Source organism: Dromaius novaehollandiae, chromosome 2 (assembly GCF_036370855.1).
Source record: "Dromaius novaehollandiae isolate bDroNov1 chromosome 2, bDroNov1.hap1, whole genome shotgun sequence".
NCBI classification, from domain to species: Eukaryota; Metazoa; Chordata; class Aves; order Casuariiformes; family Dromaiidae; genus Dromaius; species Dromaius novaehollandiae.
In genome coordinates, this window is record NC_088099.1 from 108657131 (window position 1) to 108677548 (window position 20418).

The 20418-nt window shown below is 35.7% G+C and overlaps 1 long non-coding RNA gene across 1 annotated transcript in view; it reads right to left on the reverse strand.

Moving 5' to 3' along the window:
* Positions 1-19519, reverse strand: part of LOC112984691 (uncharacterized) — a 34905-nt gene extending 15386 nt beyond the window's left edge. Inside the window, exons 1-2 of the long non-coding RNA XR_003259557.2 lie at positions 19307-19519; positions 15934-16019 (exon numbers count right to left, since the gene is read on the reverse strand). This is a non-coding gene — a long non-coding RNA (uncharacterized LOC112984691). The remainder of the gene's footprint in view (positions 1-15933; positions 16020-19306) is intronic.
* Positions 19520-20418: the final 899 nt, after the last annotated feature.

Here is a 20418-nt window from a genome sequence, read left to right on the forward strand (position 1 = left end):
GGTCTTTCTGTAGCTGAAGTATTTGTTAAAGAAAATTGGCAGAAGGATGGGGCTTCTGCACAGTCTGAGTACCAGCTTAGTTTCCAGAAATTTATTTTATCTGATCTTTATCCAGCATTCAGAGACATCAAGTGTCTATATTTTGAATGCACTTCTGCAACAGTTTTTCTAGAAGATTTAGGGAGAAGATGAGAGAGGATGACAGAAAGGATTCTGGCACCTCTGCACACTGCAGAAAAGGAGGCCAGATTCCTGCTTGTGGCCCCTGTGTGTGTTGCCATTACTGCTAGAATAATCCCTCATGTAGCAAGGTTAGGAAAAACAACCTTCTGTAAAGGATGTTTCTTCCAAGTATGCTATCCTTATAATTTCAGTGGCACTGAGGCACAAAGGGTAAGTGATTCAGAGGATTTTGTGCTATGACTTTTCTCCCATGCTCTCATGGGAAGCAGGCAGCTTTAGCAGGGAGAGTCGTAAAATCTGCAAGATCAGCTTATTAGGTTCATTCAAAGCTTGATTTTCAGATACTAGGCAACTACTGGCAAGGGCATAATAAACCCTAGTGTTCCTCCATTCATCTTTAAAAGTACAAACTACCAAGCTCTAGTATTTCATGTATGAACCCAGAAACTGCTATACTGGAAGCATCCTGCAAGCTACCATTAGCCACTTTCCAGATGACTGCTCATGTCTTATCTTACAGGACTGCCATTTATTCTTGCTTTGCCTTATGAATACAGGGAAAAATAAATCAATTCAACTTTCAGATGAAAATAGACCTTTACACTAGTATCTAAGCAATGGAACCAATGAATAGATCAGTCTTTCAAAAAAATTAACTTCGACATTGAAAAAGGAAAAGCAAAATAACACCAAAAATTTGACCACTACTTTATGACTTGCACACCTAAATTGAAGCTATGAATGTGACTCCATTTCTGAGTAATATCATCCAAGCTGCTATTTTTGTATTTGTAAGCTTAGTAAGGAAATGCCAGGCAAGGAAGAAAATGTCTGAGAGTGAATGCTTATCTGCGTGACGATTACCCACGTGTCACACGGGGGCCTTGGGTCTAGTTAGGACTGTGGTAGGGGCAAGGTGCCAGTCTTACCAAGCCTCTCTGGAAATTTCTCTGGAGGCTTGGTTGCTTGAACCCTTTGAAGGTTCCAACTATTAGCACACTTTGCTGTATTGTGCTACCGGTATATTTTCAAGGTTTCTGAGCCTCATGACAATGCTGAAAAGAGAAATAAGTTTCCTTGCAGATTGGAGAAGATGCAGATGAGAGTTACAGAACTGTGATGGAAAACACTCTCATGAAATCTGAGGCCTCAGTTCCCTCTGATACTACCTTCTACTTGAAGACAAGAACCTGGTCAGGCTGAGGCAGCTGGAAATGACTGAAAGAAGTACTCTGGCATTCCCTCAAGGGACTCTGAGCGCTTGATTCAGAGCTACCTTTGCTGATAATTGCTCCATAAAATGAAGACTGTTTTTGAGAACAGCACCTTACATTTCTTTACAAACTTAATGTAGAACTACATCAGACACCACTGAAATGAAAACCAGTACATTTAAAATATATTTCCAGAATAGCTGGGAATGGAACTAGAATTAGACTGTGCAGTCATCCTTTTGGTTCCTAATGATAATTCTAATCCATGTATTTTTCATGTGTTATATATTAACTGCATGTGGCACAATATCTAGATTTTATTGGTCTCATACAAAGGAACAGCGAGCAGGCAGAACAATTATCATCTATGGTTGAATCTACCAATTAATAATACTAAAATTATGTTAGAGATAGGTGGAAAGGTGGATCATGACTCTGACAGTGATAGAAACATTTCATCAAGGAGGATAGGTGGTGCTCTAGAAGAAAAGACTTTGCAGTTGTTAGGATGAATGGCAATGCAATTTTGCATGAAACAGTAAAGATAGCAATGCTTGACATCAACCTTATTGTTGTTCCTAGAAGTAGCTTTTAATTGCTTAAGAAATGTTTGCAAGTTTAGGGCTGCATAAAAAAAGTATTATTTGAAATAATTCTAGTATAGCTTTTCAGCATGAAGAACTTCTTGAATCTGCTGCCACTGCTAATATTTGGGAAAATATAAAATATAACAGAGAAGAAGCCATTGACACAACAAAAAGGTCTTGCAGAGTGTTAGCCATAGTACTTCAAAGATATTGTCTGACTGCCAGAGTAAAATGGTGGTGTTTTATAAAACTGAGTAATCATTATATATATATGGACCCTCTGTTGAAAAAAAAAGAGAACAAAAAAACTCCTTTTGAAACTATTTATAATATTTTTGTTTCTCTTGAGGAAACAATGTAAGGTTTAATTAAAGATGAAATATTCTTCTCTGTGGCCTGCTGCTTCCACAGGAATATTGACAGATCTAATAGCTTTTGACTATTACACAACTGTTATACTTTATATTATTATATACATACAATATTAAAAATATACTACAATACAAACTTTTGTGCTGTGTCAGTGTATGGCCCTTTGAGCATAATAGTATGAATCTTCATTTTTGGGAAACATCGCTGAATCTACAAATTTAACATTAAAAAATGAATACGCTCCAGATTCTAGCTAATCGTTCAGCTCATATGTTACATTAAATACCACAGTATAAAACAGAGCTGCTGCCACTCGATCTTGATGATTTGGTAATGAAAGCTTACTATCATTTTTTTCTCTTCTCTAGAAGAATTTCAATGTTACAGTATATATATCGTTTTGTGAATCTATACAGCAATAGTGAGGATATCCACAGGGTGGTTACCTTCATGTTACACAGTTGAAAGGATCTTGTAACATTTTTCATGTTTTAAAAGCTTTTTTTTTTTTTTGTAGATTAGAAGAGTGTTATATAGCTGCTTAGTATTACTTATGTTCTTTAAGGACAGTTAAGATAGGTTGATGGGTTTTATGACCGCAGTAGTATTTCAGCGAATGATCAGTACTTTTTCTGTCACAGTGTATTATAAGTTTTCTATGACATAATCTTAAAAATTAGACACATCTAGTTTTGTATTTGCTGAATATTATGGCATTTATTGAAAGGGAAATTACTACAAAGAATTGATGTTATTGTTTGATCATAAACGACAACACATCTAAAAGTACAACAAGAGAGAAAAAATGGACAGGATGTCACTCAGCGATAAACATTAGTTTCCAAAATGTGACTTTCTGTTTTGATTTGAACTAAACAAACTAATAGAGCCAGACTCAACCCCTTACTCTTCAAAAAACCTGACTATATAGAAAATCATAAAGATTGCTGGAGGCTTGAAAATCTGATAAAAAGCTACATAAGGCATGTTTGTATGAAAGATATTTTGTACCGAGAGAGTCAAAAGAGAATGTACTGAAAAAGTCAAAAGAGAATGTCTACAAGCCCCACAGCTGCATATCAGACTGTGGGCTAATGTCCTTTTAAAATCATAGTTTTATAAATTTCTTAAAACATTTAATGCTCATTCTGTCCTTATATAAATACATCAGGAAAATAGTATTTTTCTAAGTGTAAATGGAGTTGCAGAATTTTTGGAATATATTGATGTTGTCATGACTGAATTTAAAATGAAAAATTATTTCATTGTAAAGGGTTTCATATTGATGGCAATATTATATATAATGTACTATGTTAATTATAATGATACATATTATTATTATATAAATGTTATTATTGTGATGCTTATAAAATAAGTGCCATTTTCAATTATGCAAATGGAGCTTATGATAACTTAATTAGGTGTATGTTACAGGAAATCATATTTTCCACCCTTAAAAATAAAACTTTGTTCAGGTGATTGTCACCTAATTTGATCCAAGGAATGTGGTAACCCTGCTAGCACCATACAGTTTAAATGAAGAAATTTGAACATTCAGTAACATTTTAAACTTTGAAACAGAAAAAAGCCAGACCTGAAACTTATTAAAAAATGAGGATAATGTAAGGAGAAGAAAGGGATCTATCTGCATATCTCTCTCAGTCAGGTTGTTCACCAGCTGAAAGGTCTCCTCTGCAGAATGCTCTGCTGGATGCTACATTTGAACCTAATATTTTTAAAAGGTCAGGAACTAGTAAGATAGTCCGTGCTCTGTAGAAAAAAATAGAATAACTCCTTTTGTGTTAAGATCTAAACATGAGAGTATCTGTAGTCTGAAATGTTATGGAAATGCATATGAAAACTGTGGCAGGTGATGTCATTTAGTTACAAGAAAGCAGCAAAAATGTCAAATGTCAGAAGAAATTTCCCCACAGTTTTAAATCTATTCTTTGCAAAAATTAGCTGATTTTAAACACAAAAAACATGATAAATATCATTCCTGTCTGAAAAAGTGGTGTATTAAAACCTAAATTAAAGTGGCTCTACTTTTCCTGTTGATTTCAGCTATATTCATTTTTTCATATACTTCAATATTTTCAAATAAAACTTTTTTTAAAAAACTCTTCTTTGCTAAATGAGGATACTTCTCTGTTATGTGCCTGCCTCAATGGAAGAAGCTTTCTTTTTTCTTTTTTTCTTTTGTTAGCAACAGTCAAAGATATATCATGCATGTTAAAACTGGAATTTCACAGCTGACTTTAGCTTTTATGAGTCTATGTTCACAACTTTAAGTCAGTTTGTCTCTCTCATTATTAGCAAAACTGTTTTTTTTTCCACTCAGCTATGGCTATCTTGCATTATGTTATAACTCCTTTCTCCTGTGTGAACTATTTATGGTCCTGCCCGAACTGCTGGCCTAAAGGGCTGAGCCCTCCTTGGCTTTGTCCTGTATAACATGCTTGTATGGATTTAAAGACCTTTTCAGACCAAAAACGGAATAAAATGATCTTGAGAGACATTGCTCCCTTAAAGAATATCTCTTCACAGTAAATAAATCTTTTATATAATCCCTCTAGGCAGAGTAAACCGTTGTAGGGAGGTTCAGTTTATGTGACCCTTTGGGAACTGAGCCTTTAAAAAGAAATGCTGTGACTTCACCATTGGCAGCATTTCTCAGGTCTTTTTGGATTTCTTTCCTAAAGGTGAATCAGAGAATGTAGGGAAGACAATCCCCCAGTGCTGAGGTAAGCTTGCAGGAAAACTTCTAATACGTTTCTTGAAGTGACAATACTTGACAGACCTTGTTACCTACAAGGTGCCTTTTCTTTTGTGCCATTTGTTCTGCTGTGCAGCTGAACCGATGCGAAGCAAAAATGTCTAAATCTTACAATAGAAATGAGAACTCTGCTTTTTGGATGCTCGCATGTACTCTTTGTTTTGCCCTTCTACTCAGCCCACAGAGACCTCTCAACAATTACACTACCTCTACCGGCGAGAGGAAAGCATTTGCTACCTACTGCTGCTTCTATTACCCTCAATGAAGCTAAAGATCACCATTTGATCTTCAGGTACAATATGCAACACAATTTTTGTCATCTTTTTATAACATTCACTAGTCATTAAGTAGACGGCCTACAGGCTGAAATATGTAAATTAGCTAATTATCTGAGTGCTGACATAAAATTTAGTATTGACTCTTGTCTTCTCTGTGGAAGCTATCTGGTGGTGTTAGCTCCAGAACTTCAGGATCTTCAGTTCAGTTATCTTTCTGTGAGATAATCTATATGATTCCTGTTTGTCCTTCTTGTTATTCTTTGCAGCTTTTTTCATCTGGATCTTTTGAAGTGCTGCTGCTGCTATTAGCAGCAAGTTATTTATGGTGTTTTTAATGCCCTCTAGTGGTACTTCTAACATTTACTGTGGTGGTACTCAGCTGCGCTCTCCAAAATCTGTAACATTTATGAAGGCTTTGAGAGGATGAAAACACTATGGATTAGTCTGTACTATCACTGCCAGTTACCACATTGGCTGTGATAGGGCAACCACAGCAGCAGCTCCTGGCTTGCTCAGTATGTGCCTCGGGATGTGCCAGGAAACTTCCCAAGACAGAAACCCACCACCATGCCCCTGTTCTCCTGCACCTTCCTCCATGTCCCTTTCCGAGCCAGTGTCCCCCCATCTTCCAGCCATACCTGCCCACTTTCACCACCTCACCTGCCCTACAAGGTATGCCATATCTTTGAGCAGATGCTCCTCACCTGCCCTGTCTGGCCTTCGTCCCCCTGTTCATCCTGACCTACAAGAGCAAGTTAGCCACATATTTAAAGTTTTACACATGCTTGCTTCAGTCACTGCTCCTAGCTCCAGCACTGTGTAGGCTCTTAGAGAAGCTGGGGGTCCTGTGAGACCCAATGCCACTCTAGCCTTCCTCAAGAGTTTTTCACTTTGAAATAGTTTATATACCATTGAGTGTGTGAATGCCACAGTCAAATGCTGGGTATTTCTGGATATATCATCTCAGGACCTCTGTGTTTCCATTTTTTGTGTTAGTTGCCACTTTTGTTAAAGACGTAGTGTCTAGGGTGAAATGCTAAAATGTGAATCCACTTCTGAGGGGTTTTATTCTATAACAACAAATGTACTTTAAGAAATACTAAAATAACTATGTATAGAAAAGCAAATGAAATAGACTGGAGGAAAGAAAAGGTTATGCACAGGGAATGACTTGAGTTTTATTCCTGACACACTTTCTGGTGTGTAACTGCCAAAGTCTAGACATCAGTTTGTTGTCACAGTCTGTGTTTCTGGGTTGCAGTGATTTGTAGATTATGAAAGCTGAGTCCTAGAAGTAGGGTTTATGTGTATACATTTACTTTAAATGTTTGCTTGATTAAAAGACTGAAATATTTATAGATGTAAAGTCAAAGTTTTTGCTTTTCAGTTTTTTTTAATAAAAAGATGATCTCCCTGAGAAGAAAAGGGGAAAAAATGAAATATCTTTTCTTTAAAGGAAGCTATATTAACTATAGAAACTATACAAACTAGAAACTATACTAAAACTATAGTATTTTGAAAGCTTTAAAGCTTCAAGCTTTAAAAATTTGCTCTGATTTATTAATGAATTGAAAGTGAGTGGAACAAACAATTCATGTTTAAATTCAATATTCTTGCATAACGATAAAGCCCATAAATGGTGATCTGCAGGACTAAAAAAAAGGGATAGAGGGGCAGGTGAATAAGAAAAATTGTTAATATATAAGGTGAACAGAAACTCACTTAGAAGAAACAGTGAGAATGTTTTGTGTGAAGTGTAGAGGCATCAAGTGAGTCATAAAAGAGAGATCAAAGAACAATGATGCTACTAAAATTGAGTAGGTAAATGGTGAAATTTCTTTTTTTATTAAGATGTGAATTGGAGCTTAAACAGGACCAAGGGGTGAGATCCTGGAGCAAAAGGAGGTCATTTGCAATTTAAATATTCTATCATTGAATTAAAATATGAAAGAGATACCATACTGGGGTGTGGGATTTGAAGTTGAGCAACAAGTTACTGTTGTGATACATTTTAGGATGTAATGAAACACACTGGTGAATTTCTGTTGATGAATGGTTAGTTAGAGCAAACTATTTATATGTTAAATATTTGAATAATTGTTAAAATGTCAATATATGGTGGCATGAAATCTGGCTCTGACTACATAAATAACTTTTTTCTGGTATTTTTAATTTTTTTTCTGACTGAGAAGTATATTATTAATGAACTATAATTTTTTTAAGCAATAAAATAATTTTCAGAAATAATCTTTAATTGTACATTTCTTACTAAAAATACTATAGTTATTTACAATTTTAAGACAATACTAATGGTTATAGTTTTTAGACAATTAACTGTTAGATTGTAATATTATTTTCTAATTGACAAATATTTCTTGCACGTATTATTTTCTCTAACATCTGTATTGTTTGCTATGCAACATTCTTATGGCTTCTCTTATAGCTTCTTTATATAGAAATCTAATAATAGACTGACAGCATAATTACCCAGTATATGGATGATCAAAATTTTACAACTTTATTAGCTCTTTAATCTCAATAGTAAATTTTGACTCCATTTTTCAGTAAATTTGATATGATCATCTTTCCAGAGCATAATTATGATACAGTAGATAAAAAATAGTAAGCAGCTAAACACCATTATCTGTGAAGGTAAAAAAGTGTAGCTGAGCAAAGACAACACAAGGTCTTCTCCTACCAAAGACAGATAAGTAACAGATACAGGAAACAGACTTCTGTCTAAGAACCAAGACTTTAGAATAATGTGGCAAAGTAATACTTCAGCTTCAAATTGTTTGTAAGTTTGTAGATTGAACAATAGCAAAGGAAAAAAGGAAATATAAATGGAATATAACTGATGACACTATTTTCTTGTATCTATGAAAAACTGGAAACAGTAACAAGGAAAGTCTGAACCATCCTATGCATTGCTGCAGGTGTTCAATCTACGCATGTAAAAGTCATGTCAGGAGTAACTTAGGGGAGATTCAGATGTGTGTTTGAAGAAAAAGTGAAGACTAAGTAAGGTTTTTGTAACATCAAAATAGACCTTAATTTCTAGAGAAAAAATGAATTCTAAACAGAGCTTCAACATGCACTGACTCCAAGAACTGAGCAAAAAGATAAGAAGCAACTGTCAGTCCACTCCCTTCCCAGCTAGACTCCAATGTAAATGTGCAGCTTATGGATGTTCTGGCATCAGATTATTCCTTTAGCTTCAAATCGCAATATCAGTAGAAAAGATTGTAGACATTTGGTCATGAACAGTAATAAATCAGTGGGATGAAAAGGCTTTCCACCAGGAGTTCCAAAAGAAATCAGATACAACACTGCTGAAAAATTAACTCAATTTGTAGCCTACGACTTTAAATGGCCTTGGTTATGGAAGGTTACAATCCTTAAAATGACAGCTGGGGGACTCATCGAACTACAAATGAGTGAATCTCACATCTTCACACTGAGTAAATCTGTTGTAATACTAATAAACAACCACATTAATAGATATATAAATAAATGGGATATAATAGGGAAGAGTCAATGTGGCTTTGTAGAGGGAATCCATGTTTCACATTTGTTAGTTATATGAAGAAGTCATTTGAGCACATAGGCAAGGTTGATATAATATTCATGCATTTTGACAAAGTCCCTCCTCCATGCTGTGGGAGAAGCTAAGCTGTCATTAGGTAACAGGGAACAAACTTTCCTGAATTCATTACTGGTTAGAAGAGGGAAAACAGAAGACGTGTGTTAAGAAAAAATACAGCCAGAACATTGTGAAACCCCTGGTCTTCCACATCTTGTCCGCTATATGCAGTGCCACCATAAGGTTATAGGAGAGTAAAACTCAGTATTCTGCAGAGCTATGATCATCAGAATTAAAAATGGGACTGGCAAGTGTAACTGTGATAACGAACCATAGAGAATGACTTCTGTACAAGGAGATATTTTATAAGCAAGGTTATTCAAGTCTGGAAAGAAGTGACTAAGGATGGTATAACTGAAATATTTTAAGTCATGAATGGCAGGGAGAAAAGGATGTAGGAGCTGTTAATCATTTTCCATAACACAAAAACTAGAGCACCCGAGTAAATTATCAGGAAAAGGAACATAAATTGCCTTTCATATAATATATAACTGAATTGTGTAACTCATTGCCGCAGGATGTTTTGGATGCCAAAATATAAATCAGTTCAAACAGCAATTAGATTAACTAATGGAAGAAAGTCCCATTAAGGGCTATTAAATACAGTGATGTAGGTATGACCCTAAAACCTCAGATTTCCAAAAGAAGGGTCTCATCAAGTGTCTATGCTTTTTCTTTCACTATACTCCTCTGCAACAATCCATTCCTGATCAGTATAGGAGACATGATTTGGGGCACTACAGACCTTTGTTTGACCCATAATGGAAGTTCTTGTCATAATCAGTCCCCCTTATGCCTCAGAAGGATTTAGTGCTGGGAATGCGAAAAAAAGGTATCTGCAAACAGGCCATGTGAGAGGACAAGAGGATCCCCTGCAACTATTGCTTGGGAAGAATAACAAGAAAAAGTTATCAGGCAGTGCAAGGCAAGGATACGTTATCCAGATCTATCCTATGTCCCTGTTCTGTGCATAATAAACAGATAATTAGCCTGAACTTTAAACTGGATTTCAAATTCTACAGAATTCAATTAAATTTACAGTAAAATTTAAGCATACTGAAATAAAATAGTTGTCTTGACTCTCTTTATATTAGCACACCTCTACATGTCTCATTCCACCTGGGAAATCAAACACTACAGGAATATTCCAAGGAAGCTATTATTTTGTTCTATTTTCATATGATGCTTCTTTACCCAGAGGTGGCATCTCCTAGCCAAGTATAGTGACTCTAATTAGGGGTAAATATATATTTCCCCTCCTGCTATGGGGAAAATCCTTTCTTTTTCTATGTTATTTTATTTCCATTTAAAAGAAAGGTCCTTGAATAGTTTCCTTGTAATCAGGTGTTTTTAAGGGCTGCAGCTAACACTGAGAAAGTGAATCTTTGGAGTAGTTTTCTTGTTATGTTTTCTTTCCTTTTCAAACACTGTGTGGAACAAAACCTTTCTTTTTCAGTCATTTCTTTAATGACCTTTGTCACTCAGTCTTCAAACTGAGCTGAAGACTTTCTGTGAGGGTTTCTGCCGTTCTTGCACAGAAGTCTCTGATATAAACACTAAAGAGAAGCTTTAATTGATATGCTTAAAATAATTAGAAAGCAACAGAGCTCAGCAGGGCTGTTTAGGACTAAAGGCTAACAAGGAATCGAATCCCCAGACAGCAGTGTGATCATTAGGAAAACTCAGAGATAAAACATGACATTTTGGAGAGCTAGAATGTGTGATTCAAAGTATTCCAAAGAAAATGAAGAAAAAAAAACCTTGCAGAAATGATGCAGTGGAAATGAAGCAGGATTTTTGCCTCTGTGGGAGCATGTGTGTCCTCTATTAATATTGCTTATGGCTGTGACAGCCTTTACAGATATAGATATTCAGGACATTTTTGTGAAGCTCTTACATGAAGTACTTATAGAGCAATACCTTGTTTTTCAAATACCCAATTTTTTTTTTTTAATGCAGAGATATATTCCTATTTATTCACCATGATTGAGTAATAGTCATAATATCAGAGGAGTAGGGGAAAGTTTGTTAACTCATTGTCATGGCTGATAATTCACTTATGATAAAGATCAGTTGTAAGTTGCTTATGAGTTGCTCCCCTCCCTATTACTATAGTAGCTTCAGTCTATGTCACTCATGTTATGAAAGAGAATAAGGACTTCTTGAGCCTTCTACTTTCCAAAGACTCTGGGAAAGAGAAAAGTTCCTCCTAGAATTTATTTGTAAAAGAATACTTGTGAAATGTAGAGCTCTCATTTGGCTGGAAATATTTTTCTGCAGTGTAAGGGTTATTGAGAGAGTAATTGTAGAACAGAATCTCAAAAATAAGGTAGAAAATGTGGAAGATAACAAGGAGATGAGTAGTATCTGGCACGGATCTGTCATCAACAAATCATGTCAAACAACTGTAATTTCTTTCTGCAACAAGGCAATAGACTTCACAGATAAAGGAGGCATTAGATGTCATATGTTTTGATTTTTGTTAAATCTAATAATGTTATCTTCCATGACAGCTTTCTAAGAAGGCAAGAATACACCAGAATACCATGTATGTGTATGAGGAACACAATTTGGATTGAATATTCACACTTATTCACACTGTAATGTTTTACAGTCAAAGACGAAGGATGTACTGAACAAGATTTCAAAGGAATCTGTCCTACCTTCGGCTCTGCAGGATGTTTACGTTAGCAACGAGGATGATGGAATGGAAAACCTGCTTATTATATCCGCAGGAGGGACTGTAAGCATGCTGTGAGGACAGAAATGGGATTCTAAATGCTCTTAACAAATTGGAGAAATTGGTCTTAAAAAGCTGGATGAAATCCAGTAGAGACAACACTTGCATGAATAATGAAGTGCACAGATACAGACCCGTGAGCAACTGCCAAGTTCTGTGGATGGGATTGAGGGACCACTGTGAATGTAAACAAGTGTGTTGCAAAGCACAGAGGCAATTCTCAAGACAGGTGAAGTAATAATACTCCTCTCTTTTATTCCCATAACACTTCAGAGAAATATTGTATCCAGTTTTTGGCATCTTCCTTCCAGACAAACGCAATTCAACTGGAGGTAGTCCAGAGTAGGACAGTGAAAACAGCAACCAGTTAAAGAGATGTCCTGTGAGGAAACACCAAGCATCCTTGGTCTAGAAAGGGAAGCCTAGGGGTAAAGGATTAAGGGGGAATGAGAAGTCTTCATGTGCCTTAAAGGTTGCTACAAAAAGGATGAGAACTTGTTCATTTTCCACATCCATAATGCATTCAATAAGAAGTAAGGGGCTTAAATTGCAGAAAATATGAATCAGAAAAAGAGATGCCTTCAACTGTAAGAATAATGAATTCTGGAATATGATGGTGGGAAGGTAGACAAAAATTGGTAAAGACTAACATGGATATAGTAGGTCCTACTTTTGAACATGGAAGTGGACCTTTCAAGACTTCCTTCAAGCCTGTATGTCTAAAATCCTATAATTCAGACTGCTGAGTTTCACCTAATAATTGCTCTTGTTCTACAGCCAACTTCGGAGTAAAGTATGTATATATTCTGAGGGAGTATGTACAAGGAGGGATTCTTTTATATGAAAACAGATTTAGAGGATGAAGCTTGAACAGCTTGATGAAAAATACTAGTTGTAGGAGAGGCAGCAACAGCAGCAAAGGTTTAATGAACATTGAAGGATATGGTCTCACCACAGTGCCTAGGAAGTCTTTAGACTTTACTGAATGGAAAAATAAAAGCAAAATAAGCAAAATCAGTATGTTAATTTCTACAGGTTATGTCACTGAGAGAGGGCTTATATGTTGCTAACTGATAGCATCCTCTGAATCAGAGTACTGCTCTATGTATCTCAACTGTTTGGTAAGGAAGCAGGTTGTACTAAATAGGAAGCGACAGGAATAGCTTTGGTGTAAATGTCCTAGGAAAGAAAACGTTTTCTATGTTTCTTATTTTTTGGTTTATTTGCCTATATCTACTATCCTACTTTTAACTCTTTATTCAGTACCTCATAGAAATTTTGTTAGTATTCTTTTTTATCAGGAGCTAATAGCATCCTTCTATATATAAACTGTGCTCATAAATATGTATGCTATCTTCTTAGCACCCTAATTTCATTGAATATGACAGTAAAAATCTGTTGGCATTGTTAATGACTCATTTTCTTTTAAGAGTGGAGATGTTTGAAGGCAACTCAAATATAATAATTTCAACATTAAATGGTATGAATAGCACTGAATATAATATTTTGGAGTGTCCCGAAGAGGCTCCCATTGTAATATTAATTACTTTTTTACTTTTTTTTTTTTTTTCTTGCAATTAACTTGTTCTGTGAAAGGAATTTTCATGTCCTTCCTTCCTTCCAAAGAGTGTACTGGGTAACAAAGTGATTTCTTAAATATATTCCTAAAGCTTTGTGACAGAAGAGCACATTTTTATAATAATTTTGACTTGATGAAGAGGTGTATTAACAGTCTCTATTAACATATTTATATTATAATAGTATAATAATGTTAAATAGTAGTCTGTAAATTTTAAAATTAGATAAAGTTCCCATTTTGGCAGGCACTAGAAAGTCTCCTTATAGCGATCAAATTTGGAGGTGTTTCCCTCTTTTCTTTGACTACATGGGAATCTTAAAGTGACTAAGCTCCTGATTTAAGCAGTTCAGTCAAGCATTTAAATTAAATAGGGTGAATCCAAGTCAGAATAAGACAACAGTAATCTCTGAAAGGCTTACAGTAGAAATAGATGAAAGAAAGAAGAGTATCGCACAGTATGATAGACTGGGAAAAGATCTGCTCCATATCATTTAGCCAGAAATACCCAGATCCAGCAGGTAACATGAACCATTATTATCACTTAATATCTCTTCCTCTTTTTTGTCCACTTAAAAGAGTATTTTTTTTATTTAAAGAAAAATAGTTGAAAATTCAGTGTCAGAAGACAGCTGTATATACTTTTTACATGATCTGACCCATCACAATACCTCACTTTAAAGGATCAAATTTTGTTGAATATTCTTACATCTAATAAGACATATCCTGGCATGTGTGATCTAATGCTGTATCATGCAGTGCAGCAGCTCATGTCAGTTCAGGAGATATAATGCATATACTCAGGAATACAAAATCAGTCCCTACTTTATTTTTCTCTCCCCGATCGCTCGCTCTCTCTTTTTTTTTTTTTTTTTTTTGTAAAAACTTGAAAAAGTAAAGCTGAAAACACAGAGAAGCATGAAGCATAGACATACCTTTATTTAATTGTCACTGATAATACCAAGCTTATACGCTCTCTTCCTATCTTTTTTATCAACACACGTGTAAAACTCTAGTATTCTTCTGTTTGGACACTGCAGTAAGATATAGCAGCAGGGGAGGAGAATGCAATGCAGAACATTAGCTGACTCTTCATTCTGCAGCTTGTTTTCTCCTTTCTTCTCTCCCCCTTCCCTATTCATCCTTCTTTGTGCCTCTGTTCCAACTGCATAGCAGTTTCTCTCAGAATCTGAGGATACAGAGAATCCATCCAGGGGAAAGGATCTCCATTGCTTCCACTAACCGCTCTTAAAACCTATCGCCTGCACACAAGCAGGAAAATAGATGGGAGCGGACTCGAACCCTCAAGTCCCACATAGCCTGACTTAGTGGCACACAGCTGTTTTGATGGATCTTATGGAAGCATTCTTTCACTGGTTTTCCTAGATGTAACCAATATGTTAAAAGTGCTGTTTTAAGACCACCAGTTGGCATCATTTCTTATGGTAAATAGTGAAGTAAGAGATGCTTGCTATCTTAAAATATTTGTGCTCTGTTTTTCAGAGTCAGTATATTGACTCCTAGATATTGCTGACAAATTCCCACCAGCACTTGAAAGAAAATAAATACCAGACAGAGCATGATGACACACTGTTGTTCCCAGACTTGAAGAGACAGGAAGATGTATACCACCTACAAACAACCTGTGTAGATGATTTGTGTTTCTCTGACTATTGGATTGATTTCTTTGAAGAGAACTGAGTGACTTCTGACTTAAACTCATGGTTATTTATACAGGCACAGTGTCAGCCTCCTAGATCCAAGGCTTATTACAAGGCTTATAAAGCAGGAGAGATGAGGAAAGTTGTTATTTACAATCACTTTTTGTAGCTCCAAGGTAAAAGATTCAGTGAATTTGAATTATGCAAGTGAAGATTAAGTTCATTATATTAATATTCATATTCTTAAAGTGGTTATACACAAATGCCCAAAGTACAATAAAAATCATTAGCTAGAATGTGGCTAAATGATGCTGATTATGACCTAGTGATTATAACTGAAAGTTTGTGGGATGATTCTCATAGCTGGACTGTCAATGAGGATGAGTGAAATTTGCATGGACAGCAATAGAGTGAAGAAGATACAGGAGGTTAAGAAATGATGTTGATACGAAAATTTGACAGTGAAATGCATGTTGGCTAAATATTTTGGGTACATGTACAGAAAATGAGCAATTGCTGTGGTTGATGCTTAGAGTGGAAAAGAATAACAGTCCTAAGTAGGCCACCCTCAAAAGTCCTGTCTAATTCAGACTCTCATGGATGAAATTTGTATGTTCAAGCATCTGAGGGTAATGGCCGTGCATAGTGATTCCTGTCCAAAGATGAGTCAGATAACTTTTCCTAATTCTATGTATGACTACTCAGTAGTCAGAGAAAATAAAAATCTCAGATCAAAGAAAAACTGAATTAATAATGAGAAACAATAGACTTATGTAAGGAAGAAACAGTTGTGTATCTGTCTTTGCACTCAGTGATCGGTGATAATCCCACTTCATTTGGCTCAATAGGGTCTTGTAGGTACAGCATACAAAACTCATGTGGTGTGATGTGGACATATCCCACCTGTGAGAGGTGCTTCAGTTTGTCACGTGCTGGAAGCTGGCGTTAGCAGCGCAGCAGCAGGACTCTGCCCAGCTGTGTTTCCCTTCCTGTAGAAAGTAGGAAAGGAAGGTGTTGTGAGCAGAGGTCCTGATTTGAATCTGCTTTGCATGCACACACTTGCCCCATTTCCACCTGCTTTGAGCCCAGTAACCAGGACACAATGCATTTTATTTCTTGCTTTCAGTAAGAAAATGTTTTAAAAGGTGTTGGGGAAATTGAGTACTCAAAGCGCCTGTGAAATACACATTAATAAAAAACAAATAAGGAAAAATGGCTAGTACGAATATTTAAACATGCATTGGCAAAGTTAACATGCATTTTACAAGTACTTGAGGATCAATGCAAACACTTTCCTTGATTTCCTAGGATTAACATCATTCTGCTGAAATATGCCATACTAACCCCAGCGGGCAAATACTGTCACTGCCAGTTAGGCTATTGGCAGAAAATATGAAAAGAGGATTCACCTTGGAGAAATGTGGGCCAATGTATCTGGGACTGGTAATAAAAAAATCCAGCTATTTAATGGAAAATTTTAATGGAAATTTAATGGAAATAGCAGCAGGTCAATATCGCTCAGAGAGACGTAGTGGTATAGCGGGCAGCAAATTAAATGTGTTTGCATTCACCGTTACTTCAGGCACACTGTGCTTTGGACTTTGTTTGCAGCCATCAGAACAGAAACTGGAAAGGTACTTCCTCCTTCTCAATTTTGGGAGAATAGAAAGGAATGTTGTATTGAATTCTGGATGTTAAATACCCCTATTTACTACCCTATTTACTACCCAATTTGTTACCCCTATTTATTATACCTCTATACTTTACTTTAGACAAGTTAAAAGATTCAGGAAACAAAAAGACAGACCTTGGTATTGAATATTCCATTCGCTCCACAGCTACCAGAAATAAGGCAATGTCTTCCTCTTTTATTATTAAACTATGCACTCTTTGACGGCATGAGCAGAGGATGGGGACTGTTTCCAAATTGAGAGAGGCATTATATTACTGCTATGCAAGTGACGGTTTCTTATGCCAAGTTACTGATCTGCAGAGAACCATAGGGTACAAAGCATCTTGTGAGCAAGGTTGGGAAAAAGTTCTCAAGAAAGTAGTTTCTTCCTTGTTTTACTAACTCATATAAATTATTAAAATAAAATGAAAACAATCAAGTAAACAAAATAGTCAGCACTTGTGTAGCAACTGCTGCTCACATTTCAAGAGCAAAAAAAAACCACTCACAAGACTGGTTATACTGCAGTGAAACTTCTTTTTCTCTGCCCAAACCCTGCCCACACTGTTAAAAGAGGAGAAGGAATTTTTCTGGTGTGATTCAGCTCAAGGCTGTACCTTCAGGTGTGTATATATGCATATATATGTACACACGCACATCTTCTCTACAGATGGACAGATAGACTATGCAAAGACTATAGAATATGAATACAGAATATGAATTCATATATTCTACATTCATATCAAATACACAGTTTATAAAGTTTATGAGTATAAAGGCAACCTATGGCTTCTTGTCTCTTTAATTTAAAGATTGCCTCTGTGAATGCTCCTCAAGAACTGAATGCAAAGAGCCAGGCTTTGCTGCTATAAAAACCTTCATGTAGGGAGATTTCTTTTTTAAAGAATTCTTCTAATTTAGAACATTCAAAAACCCTTTTGCAACCTTCATGCTATTTGTTGCAATTGTGTTAATAAACACACTGTCCTCAGCACACTGGACAGCTTAAAACTAAGCCAAAACTTAAAAAATATATGAGAAGCTCATTTAGTACATCATGGACCAGAATTAAGCAAAGGAGAATCTGTGAAGCTACTTCAGGAACAAATAATGAAGGTGGATATTTATAATGATTTTATGAACAAAAAGAAGTTGTCTGATAAATTCGAACAACTTGATAAAGTTTAAGACTGAAACACTTTTATAAAGAAGAAAAAGTTTCCTGTACCACACGTTAAACACTGAAGAACTGAAGGCTTCTGGGGGGGGGGAAAAAAAAAAAAAAAAAAAAAAAAAAAAAAAGTGAATCGGATGTGATTAAGTTTCAATAACCGCATCCAAACTCCAGTTATATTAACACGCTACTATGCTAGAGAAGAATAAATGTTCGATTAAACCTTTAGGTACAATTTTCTAGCCATAATCTTCCCGATGCATTCTATAGACTGGATAATATAAAAGAAAGTGTACTGACTAATAGATATTATATAATAATAGAAGAGGTATTTGTCACGCAGTATAGAGTAGCAATGTAAGTAAGGTGGTCACCAGTCTCATCTAAATATTGTTATAATCAGAAAATTAAGTTGAATGTCTTTTTTTTTTTTTTTTTTAAAGGGACAGTACTCTATATGGGCATAATAGACTGATAGTTTAACTATTTTAAAACCTTAATCTTTTTTAGCTGAATTTATAGAATTTACTATCCTAGAATGGCTCCTGAATATGTATGTGTGTGCGTGCGTACGTATGCACACGCATGTGTGTGTTTACTAACAGTAAGAGCTTGTTATGGATTTCTTTAAAAATATCTAATTATTGTACTGACTATCCTACCCTTGGATGTAGCACTGAATAGAGACCTGTTCTTTTTCCCTTTTTTTTTTTTTTTTTAAAAAAAAAACCCCAAGCCCATGAAAATAACTATAGTATTTTAAATCCATTGATTTCCTAGCTGCTGATATATAACAGAATTTAGTACATGATTTAGAGAAAACATGATGTTGATTAAAAGCATATATTTCCCTAAGAGAAGAAAAACAGAGTATTTTGAAAAAAGCAATACTTAGGAAATTACAGCTGGCGAATTATGAGCCCATTCCAACTCTCATTAAACTAAATGGGCATGGATTGGGCCCAGAATGAAGCTAATCAGAATGAAAGCAAAGTTGATTACAATGGAGTATAATGATATTTTGGTATTAATTTGGGGGGACATTATAGACAATTAGACAATAACACTCTGGGCAAAATTAAAAATGTTACAGATTTTGAATATGTGATTTTGAGACTCAAAGCTACAGAAAGCTAATTTATATTCCTTGCAGACTAGACTGCACTGAAATTTATTCTCCTTTATTGTCTGTACAACTCTTTGAGTATTTGCTAAAGCAGAAAATGCTTTTTTTCATAGAAATCAAATATCAGGATTTTATGTTGTTATTGCACTTTTTGTTTTCTTCTGGCTAAACCAGCTAAAAGGCACAAGTTAGCAATACCTGACATTTTCAGCTACAATTTAATTACATTTAATAGAGCAGTTCTTGCCTCTTGGTATTGTAAGGCCAAATCCTGGGTTTTGATAGAACGGCATGATGTACATACCTAGCATGAAGCTGATGTATCCATTTCTCTGTCTGTGCAACTGCTCTATAGGACTGTTCTCCTTCTACAGCAGCTGGCATCTCCCAAATGGCTGATGCTCTCTGTAGCAGCCAGAAACACACCTGAAGGTCAGCCTTGCATGCAAATACTCTAATTATGTCTTCTTTTAACTGTTCCTTTTGCAACAGCAAAGAGGAGTGCTGTGAAGCCTGTTTCACGCTATCATAGTTTCTTCTTCCACTGGTTTGACTAGTGAACTAAAGTCTGCACTGATTTACCCTGGGGTGCTGTATGGCAAAGCAGCTGCACATCAGAAGAAAAACTAGCCTATGATTAACAGCTGTAAACCAAGAATTTATCAGGGTATAAAAGCCCATCTTGTTGCCTGCAGCTGTATTAAATAGAGAATTAAATGTGTACCTAATATGTGCCTGGTACATCAAATAGCTAAGGAATTTGGGAGAGTGTGAATTGTGTGTGATAAGGCATTAGAAATAAGATTTGGGCTTTGTTTTCACTTCTTGCAAAGCACCACATTTTCCTTTACCTCCTTCTCTTGTCCCATACAAGCAAGAATGAACTTGGTGCTTGCCTCAGCATCTTAAAAGTCAGCTAATAGAATGAAATTAGAAATTCAAAAGAGGAAATATAATTCTGAAAAGTTTTATTCCCTTATAAGAAGCAGCTTTTGAACTTCTTTCTGAGTGATAGCATCATGAATGCTTCGGAAATGTCTGCATCTCACAGGTTGTCTGTTCTAGCCTGTTAGTTTTCCTACATGTCAGGAGAGCCTTAATGGTTTTGGAAGTCATTAGGACAGGCTGTGCCATAAACAATCAGGGTTCTGGACAGGATACAAAAAGTTCAGGCTTAATGATGAAAGGAAGCTGAAACTACAGTTATTTCTATTGGCCACAGATGGTTTCAAGCAAGGATAATTAAAAGAAAATCATTTGAAACCAAGAATGTACAGGGACATACTTTGCCACTAATAGCTGAGTGTGAAATAAAAGGGTGACAGGGTAAATGTTTTCTCAGAATACTCTGAGTTCTTGACAGTTGCTCTTAAATTAATTGGAAGCAGGTAAGATTCTTTTCTAAGGGTAACTATT